Source organism: Cuculus canorus, chromosome 16 (assembly GCF_017976375.1).
Source record: "Cuculus canorus isolate bCucCan1 chromosome 16, bCucCan1.pri, whole genome shotgun sequence".
NCBI lineage: Eukaryota > Metazoa > Chordata > Aves > Cuculiformes > Cuculidae > Cuculus > Cuculus canorus.
The window spans coordinates 468,805-489,759 of record NC_071416.1 but is presented as its reverse complement, the minus strand read 5'-3'; the positions used below and the strand labels follow the sequence as shown (position 1 = coordinate 489,759).

Sequence of the window (20,955 nt, the reverse complement as noted above, 5' to 3'; positions counted from 1 at the left end):
AGGAAGCTGTAGTGCACTCAAGTGTCCATATTCCAGAAGCAATTTTTATGTTTCAGTTAACAAGTAAGAAGTACTCTGAGAGTCAAATTTAACTTTAAGAACTGTGTAATTGAAGTCCATGTGGGGTGACTGGTAAAGTGAGGCTGAGGTCCATTTCTGTTTGGGTGGAGTTTGATCGAGATGCAGTTTCATACAGTCACATGAAGGGAAGTTCTCATGTCTTTTATTTATCACCAAATACAAAACGAATCTATGTTATAGACTCAGAGATCAGATACCAAATCTGCCGAGGCCCTGGTAATTAATTTATACTTGTCTTCTAGAAGGTGAAGTTGAACTTTGTCTACGGTACTAAATCTACCAAAGATTAGGTGCCCGAGAAGGCAGATTCCATGCCTCTAGCTTTAGCTTTACCTCCACCCCACCAACCCTGAAATGGTTGCCCTACATGGTACCTTTTCTTGTTCCCTGAAAAGCATCTGGTATATCTTGAAACATCACATGTTGCTTCTTTCACGGGTATTTCTTCTATCTCCTTCTATATTAGGTTTCTGTCCTGTGTTTTAAGAGTACATTTCTGAAGTGCCTTCAAGTGAGATGATGGATGTAGCCCTTGCAGTCTTGATTTTAGTTTTCTCGCCTTACCTCCTGTATGTGGAAATGTTAAGAGATGTATTGCAATATATCATAGGCAAATTTCCAAGGAATATTCGATTTATTTCTTTGACTAAGTGATGATAATGCAGCAGCAGCAAAGTACCTGAAGTATTGAGACTGAATGTATTGAAAACGTTTTTCAGTGCAGTCTGACTAAGCAGTTGCTGAGGAGAGAGATGTGTGATGCAGCTGTGGAGACAGAGCCCAAAGAGCATCCTTAGGGACAAGTGCAATAACATTTCAGCCTCTAAGAGTGCCTCTTCTACTCAGTTTGGAATACAGTGTTTCCCGAGTGGGCCCTTGCTCTCGAGCTTTATGCCAGTTTCCTTTGAAGCATTAGAGTCTCCACTGTTCCTTATATTATAGTTGTCACTGCACAGAGGAGGACTGGAGATCAGGGAACCGCTGCATGGTTCTCCATGCCTTGGGATATATACTGTAGTTGCTCCCTAATGCCTTAATCACAGGGGTAATTCTTGTTCTCCTGGGAATTTTGTAAAGCAGCAGAGATGTGTTAGTGCATGAAGGATTTAGTCTTTGTGCTCATGGCAAAGCGATGGACTGCTAGCCCAGGTGGATGTTTAAAAGAGAAAGCCAAATAGTAGGGAGGTTCTAATTAAAAGGATGTTTTAGTATAACACATAAAAACTGGTTAATAAGCTTTGCAAAGTCTGTGCTTTCTTTTCCGCACTTCATGCAATGAAGTAAGCTGTAAATAGTCTTTAAAGGTGATTTGGTTTTTCTTTAGCCTCAGAATTTCTTAGCAGCTACTAGTGAAAGATACCTGGGAATGGCTTGGGATATTTAATTTCATGCTTTTGTTTTAGAGGGAAGTAAGTTGACTGTTCAGCAGCTGTTAATTTTGATCAAAGTTAAAATAAACAGCTTTGATAACGTGTTACTAATGTTTCTCCATTCCTTTCAGTTTTACAACTTTCAGTCCTAGAGTTTGTGATGTCATTTCACTGGCTTCCCAGGTGTGTTCTTCTCTATCTTTCAGTCAACACTGAGTTTCTTTACCTGTAGTTAGCGAGTGACAGAGGATAAAATACACTTTTCTGTTGTAGGCTTCCCCAACGTTTCTTTCTTTGTCTGAGTTTCAAAACTCCAATTCAAGTACCACAACTGTTTTCTTATTATATGGGATGCTTTATGCTTTTGATAGAAACAAAAATGCAGGAAATGAGGTGGCAATTAATTTCTGGTCCCTCTGCCTTTAGTAAGACGAGGATGTTTTCATACACTGCCCACAGAGGAATGAGCCGAGCTGGGAGGCTGCAGTGGATGAGTTTGAATTTGAAGCTTAACTTTGGGTAGAAGCGTACTGTGAGTTAAAAGCTTGTGGAGAGAACATTTGCATTCTTGACATACTGAACAAACAGCAGACCTGATCTAGAGTAACTAACTAAGGGGCTGCTTCATCTTGGGTGTTCCTTTCTACTCCTCTGCTCTTACTTATGAGAATAATGTAGATAAGAGAGTAAAATTTGAAGACCTTTGGGGCCTTTGACCTTCGCTTCTCAAAGTAATACTATTATATAATCTTCTTGGTTGCTTTTATCTTGCTGCTCTTATTATTTGGTCATAGATCCTTTTATTAAGTTAAGATTTCTCTTACACAGGTAAAGCTCCCAGCTAGAAACTCCAAATGTGCGAGCAGAATGCCACATGATTCTACAAACCAGGACTTCAGCAGCAAAAATAAGCTTTCCTTTCCTCCTCTGTAAGTAGTACGCTTCTGAAATTCATTGAACTCCTAAGCCTGCAGCTACTCGTGGAGGCAAGTGACAATACTCCTTGTGGCATTGCAGGGATTACTCAATATGTGTCTGGGCTTTTGGATCCTTATTGCTACTAAACTCACTCTCATATGTAATGCTGAAATAATTTTACAAACAAGTAAAACAGCAGCACTTTAATTTGCATAGGAAATCTATTAAATATAGGTTTTCTTTGGGATAACTAAGCGTCTAGGTACATGTCTTCATGTAGTGCACTTTTATTGTATTCTAAATGGTCTGTTTTTTAACACAGTACCAGTGAGCAGATGCAAACTGTAAAGTCCATTGTTAGCATAGGTTACAGAGACATAAGTAGGACTAACATTTTAAGGAAACACATAGCCGGTATAAGGTCAGCCGCAGCAAAAATACTGTGAGGAACACCTGGAAGATAGTAGTCTTTAAACAAATGATGATATCGCCTGTGATATGATGTAATCACATCATCACCTGTGTGCACAACTGAATTGTTTCTGTGTGCTTTGTGTTAAAAACTTATTACACAGTCATCAGTACCCCTAGTATGTTTTAAAAATACATTAGTGATGCAAATAAATGATTAAACTGTGTAATGAAATTATGATCAAATCTGTGGAAAAATTTCATCTGCACAGAATGAATGCAGTCTTATGCAGAATGAGTGGGGTTTTAACTGATGCGTTCCTTGTGTGATTTCCCTTTTTCACTTTTTTGTCTCCGAGACCAGAACTGAGTAAAATTCTACATGTTAAGTTCCGATAAAATGGATGGCTCTCCTCACATAAAATTACATATTAGTGAATCAGGCACAGTTGTGTGCTTTGGGGGGTTTTGTTGGTTGTTGTTTTATTTTTTTTGATGATAGGTCCATAGGTTCGCTGTAATTAATAGAAGGAACACTAAAAGCAAATCTTTGGCAGTCATCAGGATCTAGCAATATGGTATAAAAACAGTCCTTTAAGTCTATGATCAGCAAATGCCTGACACAGAATAACAAAAACATACATATTGGATGACCATCAAGTCGTCTATGGGCTTTTTTTTTTTTTTTTTCTGAGCAATGGTTTTTTCAATTTCACCCAAAGTTTGTTGTGTATCACTCCTAAAAGTACGAGGTGCTGTTAAAGCCACGTCCTCCCTTAAGAAGATCAAATAATGGACTTAGTTCTGCATTAGTTATACCCAAATAAGGTTTAACTCGATTGTTTTTAGGAGCTTTTGTAAATTGTTTTAACTACTATTTGCAATTTGGCTTGCTGAGGTTCAATTGTGGCATTCAAACTTTTCCTACTCAAAATATTTCCAGGTTTGAATTTTTCCAGGTGCGACTTGAAGGCCTATTTTCTCTAATACAATCTTTGAAATGGTATTAATTGAGTAACACAACTGCTTTGGGTGATATACACAGGTGGGAAAGGAATATAAACCGTAGCTTGTATTTGTCCAGTAAAATCAGAATTAATAACACCAAGTTACACAAAAAGACTTTGCAAAGTGACACTCGAATGACCTACTAACCAAAACACTTAAACAGTTACCAATAGGACCAAAAGCTTAAAGCGAAACCTTCAATCCCTTATTATGGAGGAGGCTGTAGAGAAGATCCAAGCAGGAGCATTTACTGTTGTCACACGTCTCCGCCACATGCTGGGTTGCTGGTTTCTTTGGTTCTTTGATGTTAACAGTTTACCCCGGCTTCTTTTATCTGTTTTAACCGGTATGGAAATTCTCAAGGGTGCAAATGCATTAACTTTTCTATTCCTTTGCAGTTTTTTACTCTCAGAGGATACTCCTTTTGGGATCTTAAATCATGTCTTCATTAGTATCTGGCTAAAATTCCCTTTATGGCTGTCTGCACTAGGACCCAGCAGTTGCTGATCTGATAAGGGACACCGGAATGCAGAGTGTTCTTCATAAACTGTTACTCCCCTAGAGAGAGATAGAAACTCCCAAGCTGAAGCAAAACAAAAAACCTTCACTTTCAAACAAAATCAGGAGTAAGGGGGGGGTGGGAGGGGGGGGTGGTGGGAACTCACACACAGCCACAGGGCTGGTTTTTTTTCCATTTTTTTGTTTTGTTTTGTTTTGTTTTCTACGTTCTTTTTTCTATTTTTCTATTTTTTCTTTTTCCGTTTTCTTTTCTGTTTTTCTTTCTGTATTTCATATTTTCTTTCTTTTTTCTATTTTTTTTTCTATGTATTTTAAAATCTTGTCATCTGTAGCCTTTCACTTCAAAGGTCCCAGGTAAATCTCCCTGTTCGCCGGCTTAGTGGACGTTTGAGATTGAAAGGTTTCAGAGTTGCATTTTAAAGATTAATCAAAACAGAGGCTCAATATAACCAAAACCCAATTTGCAAGTCTTACAAATGTTTAAAGCGCTTTAAACACACACACACATACACACATAGAACCACTCTTTTGAGAGCTAGCTTAATATACTTATACAATATTGTTTACAACCGGTCAATAAGAACAGCATGATGGTATGAATATTTAAATTACACACGGCACCGAACACACACAACACTCAAGACATGCACATATATCACAAAATTTAAAAAACGATCAACCTGTTTTCTGGTAATCTTTACTCCTCTAGCACCAGGCAGAGACTTTAACATGCTAGCAAAACCACTACGTTCGTTACTTGAAGCAATTCTCATTTTTTTGTTGTCTGTCTAAAATACCCTTGTCCTCGCCCTCGTTTCCAACTTACCAACCGCGGCTCGTGAAGGTGAGCGACGTCCTGTCCTTTAGCAACCGAGTATCCCGGGTTTCGGCACCAAATGACGGAGACCAGCTCACAGGGACGCCTAAATCGACAGACGGACTACCACTCTGGTGGCAAGTAGCAACATTTTATTCTCCAAACGGAGTTTTTATACTCTTCTGGTTGAGATAACATCGTACTTGTATGCACTGTTTACATACTTTATTATTATTCTTGTCGTGAGAAAGCAGGCTCTACAAGTTCTACAAAACAAGGGTCTACGTGTCTGTCCAGAGTTCACATAACATCCTTAACTAAATCTGCAGGTGTTCCTGGAGTGTATACATTTAGCTTGGGCCCTGTAATGGGGAGAAACCCATTATATTGCCAGGAACCTCTGTGTCCACATCCTCCCTTCCAGGAGGAGCAGCTTTTAATCTCAGCACAGTTTTCTGTTATTGACCCTTTCAGACCCCACAGAACACTGCTCTCAAGGCCTCTGGCTTCATCATTCTGCTTTTGACCCTTTCAGGCCCTCAGAATGTATAATGGTTCTCCTCATCCTTTGACCTTGATATATCCTTGTGTGGGAGTCTTAGAAGCCAGTTAATTCCATTTCTGCAACATTTTGCCACTTCTTGAACTCATCTTTGTGTCTTCCATTAACGTATCTACAGTAAATTTGTGTGGCTTCTTAGTCCCAATAGCACATTGTTTAGAGCAGACGTTCAGCTTTGCAGGACAGTTTTGTTGCTCTGCCTGCTGCACACCAACCAGCTGATCAGTCAGGATCAGTACATGATTAAGACCTGGTGTAGTTTTCTTTTATAGTCTTGTTCTATAGAAATGAATCACTGGGTGGCAGTAGCGTGGGCTTGAGCTGTGCACAATGTCTGCCCTTTCAGCTGTTAAATAAGAATGTATTTATCCTGTTTTGACAGCAACAAAAGCATTGTATGCTAGATCTCAGTGTTCGCCCCAGCGAAACAGTTTGCACTTTGAAAGAGCAATGTGTATAAATTATTTTAGTATTCTAAAAGAGTTAGATACATTAGCACTTGTTCCTTTACCTGCTTAAATCAGGTTCTATCCTTGAAAACTTATGAATAATTAAGTATTTATTACAAAGCCCATTAGAAAGTGGATGCAAGTTCAGTAAGGTATTTTTTGCTAATTTATGAAAAGTGAAGTTTTTAATAAGAAGAAGAGTGATTTTTCATTACCATTTCAGAGTGTACTCTGTACAGCTTTGAATCAAAGAGCTGAAGATTTTAAAAGGTATTACTGACTATAAATTTGTTTGAACAGAATATTTAAGGGATTTTTCTTGACAGTGTTTTTCTTCAGAACTTTGTTAGGAAGGTTGATTGGCAAGAGGTAAACCTACTGCTAATCTGAACCATCAGAATTTTCTGTGAATATTTCTGAAAGTTTTGCTGTTGGTGTTGTTAGACCCAGCACGTGAGTCAATCTTTGTTGTTCATTCTAACCAATAATTTAACAAAGTTGTATTTACAAAAATAGAAGGCTAAAAGGCTTGAAGGCACCCAGATGTGCGGCTGTGGGTTAGACTGCAAGATTTTCCAGATACAAACCAGCTTCCATTAGCTGTGCATGGTGGTGGAGGGAGGAGGTAGGGGCTGGAAATTACTTACAGTAAAGAAACTGTGCATGTGTATCAGGCAAATTGTTGATACCCTTAGGATTTCAACTCTAAAATTTTGCCAGTAATGCAGAAATTGCTGTTAACTACACGGTGTTGTCCAAATACTTAGTACCATTTTATGAATTTTTCAGAATTCTTCGGTTCTGTGAAGGTGTCGTATCCAGGAATTCAGGTATCTTTATTTGACAGAGTCTTTAGGTAAGGTTTCAAATTTTATTTTTAATGTCTATAAAATGTGTGGCAGAGGTCTGGGTTTGTTGTGCCCACCAGTTGTTAACTTCAACAGTAAAATAAGTTCTGTGTCTCACAGCCACTGTAGTATACTTTAATTGTATAACTACATTTCAGTCCCTCTTTGATCTTCTGACTGCCGTTATCATGGGGAAAACTTCTTTTGCCAATACTATTTGAAGTTACATATTATATTGGGCAAAACAGGAACGGGGAAATAAGAGATGATGATGAAACTCTCTGGAATCAAATTGCTTAATGGTAAGGCACCCAAGCCTTTCTAAAAATGCTCATCAGTTGAGTAAAAAGGTGTTTTGTTCTTAGAAGCTTATATTGAATCCATTTCAGTCTCTTTTTCCATGGCAAGATTTTTTTTTTGAGGTTTTTAGTACAAATTTACTGAAAACGTGGAGGACAATAATGTAATGAGCAGAAAAACCCCACACCTGCACACCCCAGCGTGTGTATTTCAAAGTACTTACAAATTTGGGGATCACTTGTTCACATAGACTGTGTTGTGTGAACAGTCAAATGGCTGTTCCCCTTGTAATGTAATCAAATACGTTCTTCATTCTTACCGTTTATGTCTTTTTAGACTAGAATAGAGTAGAAACGTGTTTTCAGAGATCAATTGTATATATACATTAACCTAATTTGTGTGGCGGTGCAAGGAAAAATTGAATTGGCCCATGTATTTCTTAAGCCTGTAAAATATAATGGACTTCTGCGTATCTGTTTCTTAAATACTTATATCTGATTATTCTCTTTCTGTAGAGCTGAATGCCAAACCTCCTGAAAGCCAAAGAGGATTTTTCAGTGGACCCTAAGGTGAAGTTACAGGTAATATTCCTGCTTAAAAAAAAGTTTCTTCCACAGAATTAATATACTGTCCTAAGGTGCTCACTTTGGGTTGTCTACCACCATAGTTTTCAAGTGTTCAAATATTCAAGGAACAGAAAAACAGAAGATGCATTCGGAGGCTGTGATTCTATTTTGCCTGGGAGGGTTTCAAAGAAGTTGGAGAGGTGGTGTTTTTCTTACTTAGTTGAGCAGTTTCTCTTGTATGCCATTCATGGCTAGAAATGCATCTGTGTGAAGGGATTTCTCTCTCTTCTATTCCCATGCAAAGTCCTTTGGCGTGAGACAGAAAATGAAGAAATTTTACTGTAAATGCCCAACGTGTGATTTTTGTTATAAATGCATCTTGGCAGTGTCTTGTGCCCAATGTGTGTTTACCCTCCTGATGTACAGAAGGTTATGCACCCAGAGGGTTTTATTTGCTCCGTCTCCCAAGAATTCCCTCCTGTGGCAAACAACAGTGTAGCTCTGATAGGAAAAATGATTTCTTAAACTGAATTGCAGGATTCTGGGCTTAATAACTTCCTGTCTTCAGTTACTGTATGAACAACGTGAAATTCATGCTTATCTAGTGCTGTAATTTAGTTTGTTTTGTTTTTCCCTTTGTTTTTGCTTTAGATTTCTTGCTAATTGATGGGAAAGGATAATCCTGCAGTAATTTTAAATTACTGTGTTTCGAGCTTGAACAGATTCTGCCAGACTAAGTGTATCTTATCTCAGAAGAACCAATGTTTGGCCTAATCTCATCGAAAAACTGGAGACTTGACTCTGTAAGATAGGAAAGTGTATGTCAAGCTAAGTGTATTTTGCATTCTCTCTTTCCAGCTTACATCTAATTTTCCAAACTTGTAAGATTATATCTCTGTTTCCATTGCAGTGTCACTTCTGCAGCTGGATGTGCCGGATCCCTCTTGCAGATGTTTTCATCCCTTGTTGAGGATCTCATTGGTGCTTTGAAAGGAAGAGGTACCACTCTTTCAGAACTGAAAAGGGGGTGAGATGAATTCACAGCTTGATTTCCCTTATTTTTCTCGGGCTAATTGCCCTAGCTCTGGTAAGGTCAGCTGTACCCAAGTTAACCCTGGGTACGCCACATCTACACTTGTGCTGCACTCGCCTCTCCACCTTTAGGAGATGAGGGTATATTTTATTTCCTTGCTTTGCAAAAGTTTGAGCTTAGCTAGGAGGTGTTTCTTAGCAAGTTGTGGGGAATCTGTTCTTTTTATTTAGGTAGAGGGGGCTTTTGAGAACTTTACGAATCAGCAGTTGCAAGCAAGCTGCTTTAGTGATGTAGCATGTAAAACCTTTCGATTGGTGCTCAAGCTTTCAACCCTGAAGGATCTGACTTGAGATGGGAGTGTTTCTAGGGTTTTTTTATATGTTTAGGATGCCAGACATAAACCAGTCTTTTGTTATAATGGAGATTACCCCACAGTTGTGTTGGTTTCATTGATGTTTAGTAGATCTTTTGTTTTAAATATTATATCATTAATACTGACTGGTGCAACAACCTCGTAAACTACTGGTCAGGTGACTCAGGTTCAGTTTTGAAGGACAATTTTCAGACTCACGTGGTGGTCTTTGTATTAAAAGCTGTTTTCCATCCAAAAGGCAGGCCTGCATTTGACATGCTTTTTAGCTGTTAGTTGGTTGATGCACTGACTTTGGTAGCAGGGATGATAAACTCTAGTGCTTGCTTTGCTGAGTTAGTACTTCTCAAGTGAGGTAGAGGACTACGTTGTGGTGCAGGGGCCGGGTGGCATCCACCGGTCCTGATAGGGAAGATGCATCTTTGGGTGTAAGCTTGTGGGACTGGTGGAGAGGTCTTTAAACCAGAATCTGTGGGGGAAGGGGGTATGAACAGGATTGCTGAAGAGAAGCCAAGGGTTGATGTGGCATTTTGACAGCAGGTGAAAAGGGGCGATTATCCCACTGTATGAGGCATCGGTGTAGCCTCACTGTGAGTTCTGGATGCAGTTCTGTGTTCCACGAGTTAAGAAGAATGTGAAGGCCTTGGAACGAATCCAGAGGAGGACAACAAAGCTAGCGAAAGGCCTGGAAGGAATGTCCTACGAGGAACAGATAAGGACTTTGGGTTTGTCTGGTTTGGAGAAAAGGAGGCTGAGAGGCAACCTCATTGCTCTCTACAGCTTCTCGAGTAGTGGGAAGTGGAGAGGGAAGTGCTGATCTCTTCTCCTGGGTGTTCAGGATAGGATGCTTGGTGACGATTCAAAGCTGCGCCGGGGCAGGAGGTTCAGGCTGGACATCAGGAGGCGTTTCTTTACTGAGAGTGGTCAAACACTGACACAAGGCTTTCTAGAGAGGTGGTTGATGTCCCACCCTTGTCAGTGTTTAAGAAGCATCTGGACGTGCCCTTCACAACACATGTTCTTGGTCAGCCCTGCACAGGTCAGGCAGCTGGACTGGATGATCATTTTAGGTCCCTTCCACCTGATCTACTCTATTAGCAGAAGTCACCTGTGCTCTTCCCTCACCACCTCGTTTTGCCGGAACAAAGTGCGAGTAATAGAAATGCACTTGAAGGCAGCCTGTACAGATAAAGTTTTATGGAAACAGACACGGATACCAGTGTCCGTGCAATCTAACCAAACTCTGGGATCCTCAGGGTGCTACATGCGATTATATATTTTTATTATACAATCATCCTGAAAGCTTGTAGCCCTGAGGCAGATCTCCTAAGGAGCAGTGGGAGACTCATGCTTGCAGCACAGGTGCTGTATCCCTCTAGCTTCCCTCTTGCATCTCCCCTCTGGCACTCCCCCCAACCCGACCTTTCGTCCCACTCTTTCTCGTATCCCCTTCCCTCTCTCTCTCGTGCATCCCTCTCTCCCTGTCTTGGACATCCCTCTTGAATCCCTCACATCCCCCCTCTCTCTTGTATTCCCCACGCATCCCTCTCTTCTTGTCTTGTGCATAACTCCCCCACATCCCTCCCCCGCAACCTGGTCCCTCCCTCCATGTCCCCATTAACAGACTGGACATGAGGAAAAATTTTTTCGTGGAAAGGATCATTGGGCACTGGCAGAGGCTGCCCAGGGAGGTGGTTGAGTCACCTTCCCTGGAGGTCTTTGAGGGACAGGTGGATGAGGTGCTGAGGGGCATGGTTTAGGGATTGTTATGAATGGTTGGAATCAATGATCCAGTAAGTCCTTTCCAACCTAGTGATTCTATGAATCTATCATTCTATTTCTTCTTGCAGGGACGGAGCTAGGAGCTGAGGTTGGGGCGTACCCCACTTCAGCTGGGTTTGTGGAAGACAACCTCCTCTGCTACGTTAAAGATAACCCCGATCCAGTGGTCTTCCGCCTGTGCTGCCAGGGGGTGTGGGCGGAGCTGGAGGTCAGCCCCACAAAGGTGCACTTCAACAGGGTGCTTCTCCACAGGTCAGTCATCCTGCGGCTGTTCTTCTGGGCAGCAGCACTGGCAGTGGGGTCCCCTTCAGCTTCTCTTAGAATCATAGAATCATAGAATCACCAGGCTGGAAAAGACCTCTTGGATCATCAAGTCCAACCATTCCTATCTGCCACTAAACCATGTCCCTGAGCACCTCTTCTACCCGTCTTTTAAACCCCTCCAGGGATAGGGACTCCACCTCCTCCCTGGGCAGCCTCTGCCAGGGCCCAATGACCCTTCCTGTGAAAAATTTTTTTCCTGATGTCCAGTCTGACCCTCCTCTGGCTGAGCTTGAGGCCATTCCCCCTTGTCCTGTCCCCTGTCACTTGGGAGAAGAGGTCAGCACCGTCCTCTCTACAACCTCCTTTCAGGCAGTTGTAGAGAGCAGTAAGGTCTTCCCTCAGCCTCCTCTTCTTCAGGCTAAACAACCTCAGGTCCCTCAGCGGCTCTTCATAAGACTTGTTCTCCAGCCCCTTCCCCAGCTTTGTTGCTCTTCTCTGGACACGCTCCAGAGCCTCAACATCCTTCTCGTGGTGAGGGGCCCAGAACTGGAATTTCTTCCTGTGCAATTAAAGATTACACAGGCGTCAGCTTTGACCGACCCCAAAATATCATATCTCGAGGTTCTAAATACATCTTGGGTAAATAATCTGCCCACACGTTCCACATATCCACATATCCTTTTATGTAAAAAGCTGGTGTCTCTTAGGCTCCCGTTGAGCTATGCCAGCAGGTGCGCCCGGGAGAAGCTCTGGTCCAGCAAAGCAGCCCTGTTTAGGAGGATGGACAGGACAAGTGTGAAACTGGGACTTAGAGCAAGATGTTTAAGCAGTTCTTTCAGCCCGGGCTGTGACACCTGCCCTGGGTGCTTCAGCAGCCCTTGTTGCTCTTGTAGTCGATGCCCTCCCTCAGCTGAGGGTGCACGGACACAACTTGGTGCTCCGTCATCGAGGTGGAGGAGGAGATGGGCACGCAGTGTCAGGAGGGGAGCCCCGGAGTCAATGAACGAGTCCTCATAGAGGTATGATCATCGCTCGTTTATTGTAACACCTGAGGGTCTCTTTATACAGATAATCAGAGTGCATGCCACAGAAGCGAGTCTGCAATAGGGTACAAGACACTGTCCACACTGCCTAAAAGTTATTCTAATTGGTCAATAGGTTAAAATCACGCAGCACAGTTTGGCGCATATTCCGTTTTACATCCTAACAACAGACAGTAATTGGTTACGTCTCTCAAGATACATTTCCATGGAATCAGAACATTTACAACATATTCTGAGCATAATGCTACATTGTTAAACTACGCACCCGGTTCCCATGCCTGGTTCTGACCTTATCAATCCAGCCTCCTCATTCCCATGGGATAGCAAAGCTCTCAGAAAACATCACAACCTTGAAGCCTTACACTAAGGCTTTGTATCTAAGAACTGACTATCGGCCTTTGTCTCTAAACATTGACACTAGAGCACATTCTTTCTCCTGATGGTCGCAGGCAGGTTGTGCCAGCAGGATTGCAGCATGTCCAGTTTGTTCCAATATATCTTCTACCCTTCCCTGTCCCTGCGGGCAGCTCTGGGGGTGACACGGTGTGAGTGCCCGACACTGTCCCTCTGCTGATGTCACGCAACCACCCGTCCTTGTACAAGCCCTTAGAAACACGAAGCGGCTTCAGAGCCCTCCAGGCTACAGGACAGCGAGTGGAGCTGCGCGTGAGCTGCAGGAATAGCTGAAGCCTCACGTGTCCAATGGCGCTGAGGAGCCGCTGGGCTCTGCCAAGGCTGGGAAGAAAAGCAGCGGACGCTCAGCTGCCGGTGCATGCAGGGAGGAGGTGGTGTGTCAGGGCGCAGCAGGCTTGGGAATCCTCACATGTAGTCAACGTTCCTGATCTTGATAAAAGTATTGAGGAAACTGGAAGAATTTAAAATATTAGGAGAGATCAGAAATTACTTTAACATTGTACACCACGAGCCATTTGTCTGCTGCAGGAGTTACAGTTTTAGAAGGTGATGCATCCTTGGTATTCAGGCTCTGAAGAATAACAAGCTATCAGTGTGCCTTCCCAACCATGCTTTCCATCTCTTTCCCAATGCAGGACTGCTGCCAGTGCACTGCTTCCACAAAGACTGCACATACAATAACCCCACGTGTACTGAAAACATTCCACAATTTGAATCCAGCACAGTTTGTGTTAAATACTTTGGGACTTTCCTTTTAAACTCAGTTTACAGGCTTTTGGCTGTGTGGGGTTTTTTAACATACAAACCTTAACCATAAGAGGATTCTCTAGTAAATTCAGCTCTGATGCTCCTGAAAAACTCTTGTGAGATGGAAGCACGCACATTTAAGATCAGTCGGCAGGATGCTGTGGATTACGAAGAAACTCTGTACAGTGACTGCCAGCTACCATCCTGTGCTGCAGAACATGAAGGAACAGGACGAACTCCCAAATCCAGCAATCTGCGGAGGCACAGAGGCTATAAATGTGAACATAGGTAAATAAATAAATGAAAAGATTATGCTGCGTTCAAGAAATATGAGGTGATATATAACAAAAACATTCCATGAGCAAGAACCACAGGTGAACCCCCGATCTTTGGGTGATGTACCAGGCCCAACAAGCAGTTATAGGAATTTTCCCTTTTCTTTTTTTTTTTTTTTTTAAATTATTTCTTTATGCTTCAAACTTATGTTCCTAAATCACTGCCTCTGAGGCAAGACTAATCCAGTTTTAAGCCCCCCCCGAGTGATGTAATTCTCACATCAGAAGAAAATGCATCTGCATTTCAGTGCTGGGGCCCCTTCAAACTGCATTTGTTGTTGTTCCTACGTCGACCATTACTGTCGCAGATGCAAAACTAAATGCAAACAGAACCCTTTGAAAAGACAGAAGACATAGACGCACAAACACACACACGAAAGAGAAGCAAGACATTTTTGAAATATTCATTCTGAGGGTCTACTCCACCTGGGACACCTTCGAGAGAATTTTCCCAACAAACACATCACGCAATTCTGCATCAGGGAGGGCATATCTTACAACTGGTCCTTCTATAACTCCAGGGCTAGAATTAAAAGGAAAAGGTAGCAGACTTACATTCCCCTGGAGCCCAACACATCAGAATTCTAGTTTATTTGATCATATGGCTCTGATGATGAAAATCATCAGAGAACTACTAGCCTCTTTTTGGCACTTCATAGAACATAAAATCAGTAAGGTTGCTCCCCTGTTTTGAAGCAAAAAAAGGCAGAAAGGAGGGAGAAATTGGGCAGGGAGCTGTGCACAATCAAGTCTGTGAAACACACAGTCAACTCTGTCAAAATCTGTACGTCAATAGCTTGGTGGTAGTTATCATCTTAGTTGCAGCTATCTTAAAATCTGTGAACACATTTACCATAATTCAAGTGCATGGATTTGCATAAATAAGATTATCATAGCAGAAAAACTCTCTCTCCAAGTACTACTGATCAGGTATTGGTTCTTAAGCGTCACATTTTTTAAGTTCAAGGAAGCCAATAAGAGCTCAAAACGATAACATAGTTCAAATGCATTTTTCTCTCCCTGTCCAAAATTTCAGCTCAAGACCACACTTGAAAAAGACTGATCACCTACCATATTGTGAGAAACTTCTTCTTGTTTTCTGCCTCTACTCCTCCAGTGCTGGGCAACACACTACTAATGAAAGTTGCTCCTGTATGCCCCTTTCCTGCATTAGCACATTTTGTTACTGTTGGTAACGGCTTTGGTCTTGAGGCTGTAAAGCAAGAGGAGAAAAACATCAGCCCTGTGTAACCAAAGCGATGCTCAGTTCTCCATTATATTCCACACCCGAAAAATTACCTTCTCTTGAGACGGATGACTGCAAATTGCTAGACTTGGCCCTTCCCACAGCCAGCTCCCTTGGAACTCCAGGAAGGCTCTCCCCATAGCGGTCAGAAGTAGAACTTCTTGCAGCTTCTCTCTCTCTCGAGCGAGGATGATGATCGTTTTGAGGATTGAAAAGCGTGAAGAAAAAAGTTAACTCATTAGAAGAAGTTCGTGGGACAGAAATCTCTGTGCTGTTTCTCCAGAGAGGCCAATGAGACCCAACATATTTCAAAAGCCTCTTACGACACCACCCCTTCCCCTTCCAAAGAGAAGATGGAGATTTCTTTTTGTGTGTTCCCGCTTACTTGTTTAGTGTGTGCGAAAGGCATCTTGAGAAGTCTTCCCTGAGTCCCATCTCGATGGGACAGAGCGGTGGGACGTGGAGGCAGAGGGTGCGGGGAGGAAGAGGACAGGCGTGGGGTGATGAGGCATGGGGCGTGGGCTGCCCTGGAGACCCTCCTGCTGGAAACTTCTGCCTCGGAGCCAGTGGCAGAGATGCAGGCGTGCAGCTGGGCAGCACTTGCCTTTGGGCAGTTTACTTTCTTCAGTGGCTGTAGAGAGCCGAGAGCTTTGTGGTTGACTTGGTGTCCAGCAGCGCCCCAGCTGCTGAAGCAGCTCTGGCGGTGGAAGCTTCGGTGGCCCGGTACTAGCGCCAGCGGCGGCGTGGCCTCTTGGGGGGCTGGGCAGAGCCTGGGCAGCTGCCAGCCCTCCTCTTCGGCGCTCGCCGTGGCCGCTGAGGGAGGCGGTCCGTGCCGCGGCTGGCAGTGGAGGGACCTGGCACAGCGTCCCCTCCATCCTCTCGTGGCTCTTCCTGCTCCCCGCGGGTGGGAACGGGAGCATCGGGGAGGCTGCTGGGACCCCCCTGGAGAGCAGCGGTGGAGGTGCTGGAGGGGGCTGGGTCTGCAGCAGGAGAGCCCGGTGTTGGAGCAGCAGCACCAGCCGCGGGGCTGCCCTGGCGCTCCTCAGCAGCACGGCCACTCTGCAGACCCAGCAGACGGTGCGCCTCCCCGCCGCAGCGCTGCACGGCGACGTCCAGAAGGTTTTGCACGAATGCCCTCACGCGGTTCTCCAGGCTCACTTGCATGAGCCGGACCAGGACCTCTTCGTCCAGCCCAAATAAGCCCAAGACATCCCGGATGAGGTCCTCCATGACGGCCGCTGTTGAAGGCTCCTCAGCAAAGACCTGCCTTAGCTCCTCTTGCAGCCAGGGCAGAAAGCGTTGGAGGAGAGCCGGGTGTTCATCAAAAAGGTCTGCCCAGGTGTCGGGCTGGAGGCCACCCACCGGAGCCCTGGGCCCCGGCTCCACCACGGGCAGGCGCTGGGGTGTGACGGGGCGCTGGGGGCTGTGGGCGGCGGGGAGACCTGGATCTGGTTCTGCCTGGTGGGTGTCAGGCGAGGCCGCTGCCCATCCCGATGGTCTGACAACAACCTCTTCGAAGTCGTCGTCAGCCTGCACCAAGTGCACGATGGATTTCACTCTGCCTCTGCAGAGCGGGCACTTGCGTTTGCTTGTGACGCTGCGCAGGATGCAGCGGTAACAAAACTGGTGCAAGCACGGCATCACGTAGGCAGCGTCATGCCAGCTGTCCAGGCATATGGGACAGCGGTCACCCACCTCCATGGCCATGCTCTGCCCTTGCTGCGGCGGGCTGGGGGGAGCTGGGGGTGGCACAGAGCTCCCTCTCTGTGGCGCTGCCGCAGCCAGTGTCCCGCTAGAAGAGGGAGAGAGGCCACGGTCATGGGCTGGCCTGGGGAGGGCTGGCACAGATGCCCAGCTCCCTCCAGAAGGAAACCCTCCCAGCTCCCCAGGGCGAGGTGTCACCGCAGAGCTCACCTCTGCTGCTGCTGCTGTGAGCGCACTTGTTGTGTTCCCCGGCTTCCTGGGGGCGGGGAAGATCCTTTGAGGCGTTGGGAGTCCGGCACAGAGACCTGTGAGCACCAAACTGCCAGTGAGGACACGAGCACCAGCTCAGCTCTCCTGCCTCGCCGAAGGCTCAGCTGGAGTGAGGGCAGCAGGGTGGACGTTGGCCCTGGCCCCGCCCCCTTGCTGTTGGCCACGCCCCCAGAGCCAAGCACCCCGCAGCCCCTGCCTTCGCCGGGAGCCACTGCCTCCCAGCACAAACCGGCACAGCCCTCGCGCCTTTGGTGCTGCCCACACCCCGGCACACACAGCCACCCCAGACCACGCTTCCTTGCTGCAGCTTTGTTGCCTCGCCAGGATTTTCTCAGGATAGGAAAGGGGATGCAGAGACTCCACTTTCTGTCTACCGACGGGGTCTGTTGCTGAAGAAATTCTTCTTTACGTCCGGTCTAAATCTGCCGCTCTCCAGTTTATAGCCATTGCCTCCAGTGCTATCACTACAGCCTTTGTAAACAGCCCCTCCCCAGGTTTCTTGCAGGTCCCCTTCAGGTACTGAAGGCAGAAGCCTTGCTCAGCCCTTTAGACTTTGCAGGGTCACTCCATAGGAGCCCAGGCTCGAGCAGGCTTGGCCAGGCTGGGCCCATGCCCCAAGAGGAGCACGGAGGGCTGTAAGGTGACAGTCATCACTTGCTGATGTCCCTCTCCACCACTTGCTGATCTCAGAGCGGGCCTTCTGCCCCTGCACGTGCACTGAACCAGGAGAAAAAAAGAATCTAGCATCTCCTCTTGCAGAGCTGGGGAGAATCCTGGGGGCCGAGGGCCCTCCACTGCGCGGTGCACCGGGATCCCCTGTGCCAGGGTTCTCCGTTCCAGTTGGGAGTGGGGGGGTTGCACCCCTTGGCAAAGGAGCCTTCTGCCATCGCATCTTCCAGCTGCTCCTGGCTCTGATCCTGCTCTGCGGGGGTGGGCACAGACTGGGGGTGGCTGAGACCCTGCAGAGGAGAGCCTCCATGGTGCTGGTTTGGTCCTCTACGTCAGAGCCTGCAGGGCTGCTGTCGGAGGCCTTGTGCGGGGTGCTGGAACCACTGCTGGTAGGTGGTGATGCTGGGTCCGGCTGCACGGTGTTGTCCTCTCTCCCAGCACCGCAGGATCGCAGCAGCCTCGCGTGGTGACACTGTTGAGGCCGTGGACCTGCAGTGCCGTGTACTCAAGAACTTCTGAGCATCACCGCAGATCGGGCAGCTCCACTGTGTCTCTGTGGCCATGTCTGTACCATGCCGCAGCCGAGGAGAGAGAGCAGGTGCATGGGGCCCTCAGCCCAGCTCTTGGTCCATCCCCCACCCCAGCTCTGCTGCCCCAAAGTGGCCTCTGAGCTCTCCCAATCTGCGATGGTCACAAGACAAAGCTCGGGTTGTTTCTTATCACTCAGGGAAACGTCACTCCCTCACACGGAGTCCTTCTCTTCTCAGCATCCCTGCTTCCAGCCAGTTCCAGCCCTTCCGCAGCCTGGCCTTCTTGCCCTCCATGCCGGATCATAGCACTGCTGAGCACTTGCAGTTTGATTTTCTCCTTCACCGTGAAAGATGACAGCAACATAAATGATGTGCGAGTGCAATTTCTACTGTAGAACGAGCACAGCAGAATGTGGTTTCAATGGCGTGACAACTCTAGTTGGGTAACCTGCAGTCCTCATACCAAAATAAGGCGGGGCTCTCTTACACTTGGTGATGTCAGGGCTTAAAATCTCGGCAAAAAAGGAATAGTAATCCCATGAATTTGAAGCATTATTAAAACAATCACTCAAGCGCATGGAGTTTCTGACACTGGATGGCGTATGTGGGAATGGGTCAATCAAAGGAATGAAAGAAGCAGGAAGGCTGGAAGTGAGTTACACAAGGAGACACCAAAGAAATCCTGAGCAGTGGGTTTTTTTTTCTGAGGGGGCTGATGGAGTTGTCTGTGCTCAAAACAGTCTTTGAAGGAAAGTCAAATCTTTCCCTGCATGGAGCTTTTACCTTGTGCCTAGTGGGGTACAGGCAGCACTGGCTGTTTCACGAGGGGGTGTGTGTGTCGGGATGCGCCCAATGCTGCCTGGAGCCGCCCCTTCGGCTGGGTTCACGGAAGGCCCTGAGGCTGCGTGGTGGGAGGCAGAAATCAGGCATGGGGTGCTGCTGCCACCGCAGCTGTCACCCTGCCTGGCCCTCTGGTGGGACTCAGCTCTCCTGGAGGCAGGGGCTTCAGCTCACACTCAGGCCTTCAGCCACCACAGTTTCCAGCTTGATGTAGAAGCATCATAAGATCAATGGTTTGATATAATACGGTGGTTGGAGCAGAGGAGCTGATCTGCTGGGAGACGGGCTGTCGATGGAGCACAGCATTCCTCAGCAATGAAGACAGTCTGGTTTGTTTCCCACCACGTCTTGGTGGCGCAGAAGGGCATTAGCACCGTGTCAAAAGTCTAATGACCCAAACTGTTGAAACATGCACAATGAATATTTGACCCACATGTATTGTGAAAAAGATGTAATGTCCTTTTTGTCCTCTACAGGTCAGTTCTCAGTTTGATGTTTAAAAAGATCCTGTGCAACCCTGGGCAGTACTGACGGAATAATCTAATGCTGCGGCCCCAGGCAGAGGGACCTGCTGCTGTCACATCTTCTGTGGGGCTCTGTGGGTGCATGGCAGTGATCCTCAGCAGGCTGGTGCCGCCCAAACTGCGCTGCAGGGCTCAGGGAAAAGCAGCAGGAGAAGACGGAGAAAGCCACAACTGTAGGCTGAGGCAGGGAAACAGGAATTTATTTCCTCTTTCTGGAAAAATGATTCAGGGATCTCTGCTGCTGGCAGGAGGAGCGCAGCCTCTTGCGAGGCTGGGGAGGATCCCGGGTCCCTTCTCTCGGAGGGGTGCGGTGCTCCCACACGCCAGGGGTCTCTCAGCCGTGGCAGAGGGACCTTCTGCCTTGCATCTTCTGGCTGCTCCTGGGGGTGATGCTCCTCTGCAGAGGTGGGCACAGAGGAGTTGCGGCCAGGAACACTGTGGAGGGTGGCCTCTGAGGTGCCAGCATCCCCATCCAAGCGATGTGGCCTCTTGAAAGGCTGGGGAGAGTCTTGGGGCTGGAGGCCTTCCTCTTTGAGGGATGCTATGGCCCCACCAGGGAAGTTGTCCTGGCCAGGAGAAGAGTGGCCTGAGGCCACCACGACCCCTAACTCTTCCTGAGGTTGATCCTGCTCTGCAGGGATGGGCACAGACTGCAAGCAGGAGAGACCCGTATGTTGGGTGGCCTCTGATGTGCCAGCTTCCTTCTCCAGGCAGTGTGGCCTCTTGCAGGGCTGGGGAGAGTCCTAGGGGCTGGTGGCTCTCCTCTTTGGGGGGTGCTGGGGACCCCTGGGAAAAGTGTCCCGGGAGGTGCCTGCTGCTGCACCAACCCCTGTCTCCTGCTGGAGCTGATCCTGCCCTGCAAAGACAGGTGCAGTTGGAGGATCTCCTGGGTGCCTGTATCTAAAAGATGGCGCTGAATGGCTTTGTTGAGAGGAATTAATTTGAAATTGTAATTACCAGGTCATCAGCAGTGAGACACGAGTAAATCCTAACCACCCTGGAGTAAAGGAAGGAATTACTGCAGGCTGAAACCCCTTAACCAGGTGTTCTCTCAGCGTCAGATCCGTCTTGCTACTTGTCACCTCTTATACCTCCCCTGGGAGTAGCTGGGCTCCTCTGAACCCCAACACACAGTCAAAGGAGGAAGGAGTTCCTGTTACAAAGCAGTGCTCCAAATGCTGTTTTCTGGGAGACAAGCCACCAGATGTCTACAAAAGAGCGTGCTGCTGTGATTCCTGCCTCCGTGTAAGATGCCAGCTGCTGAAACCAGCAGTAGAAAGATCAGTTCTCTGCTCCCTCTTGTGAGAGCTCTCCGCAGTGACAGTGTCACCAATC

At 46.5% G+C, this 20,955-nt stretch overlaps 1 protein-coding gene across 1 annotated transcript in view; it reads left to right on the top strand.

Annotated features, from left to right (window-relative positions):
* The window catches only part of LOC128853841 (uncharacterized protein C7orf57 homolog), a 42,157-nt gene that overhangs the window by 2,135 nt on the left and 19,067 nt on the right, over positions 1-20,955 (top strand).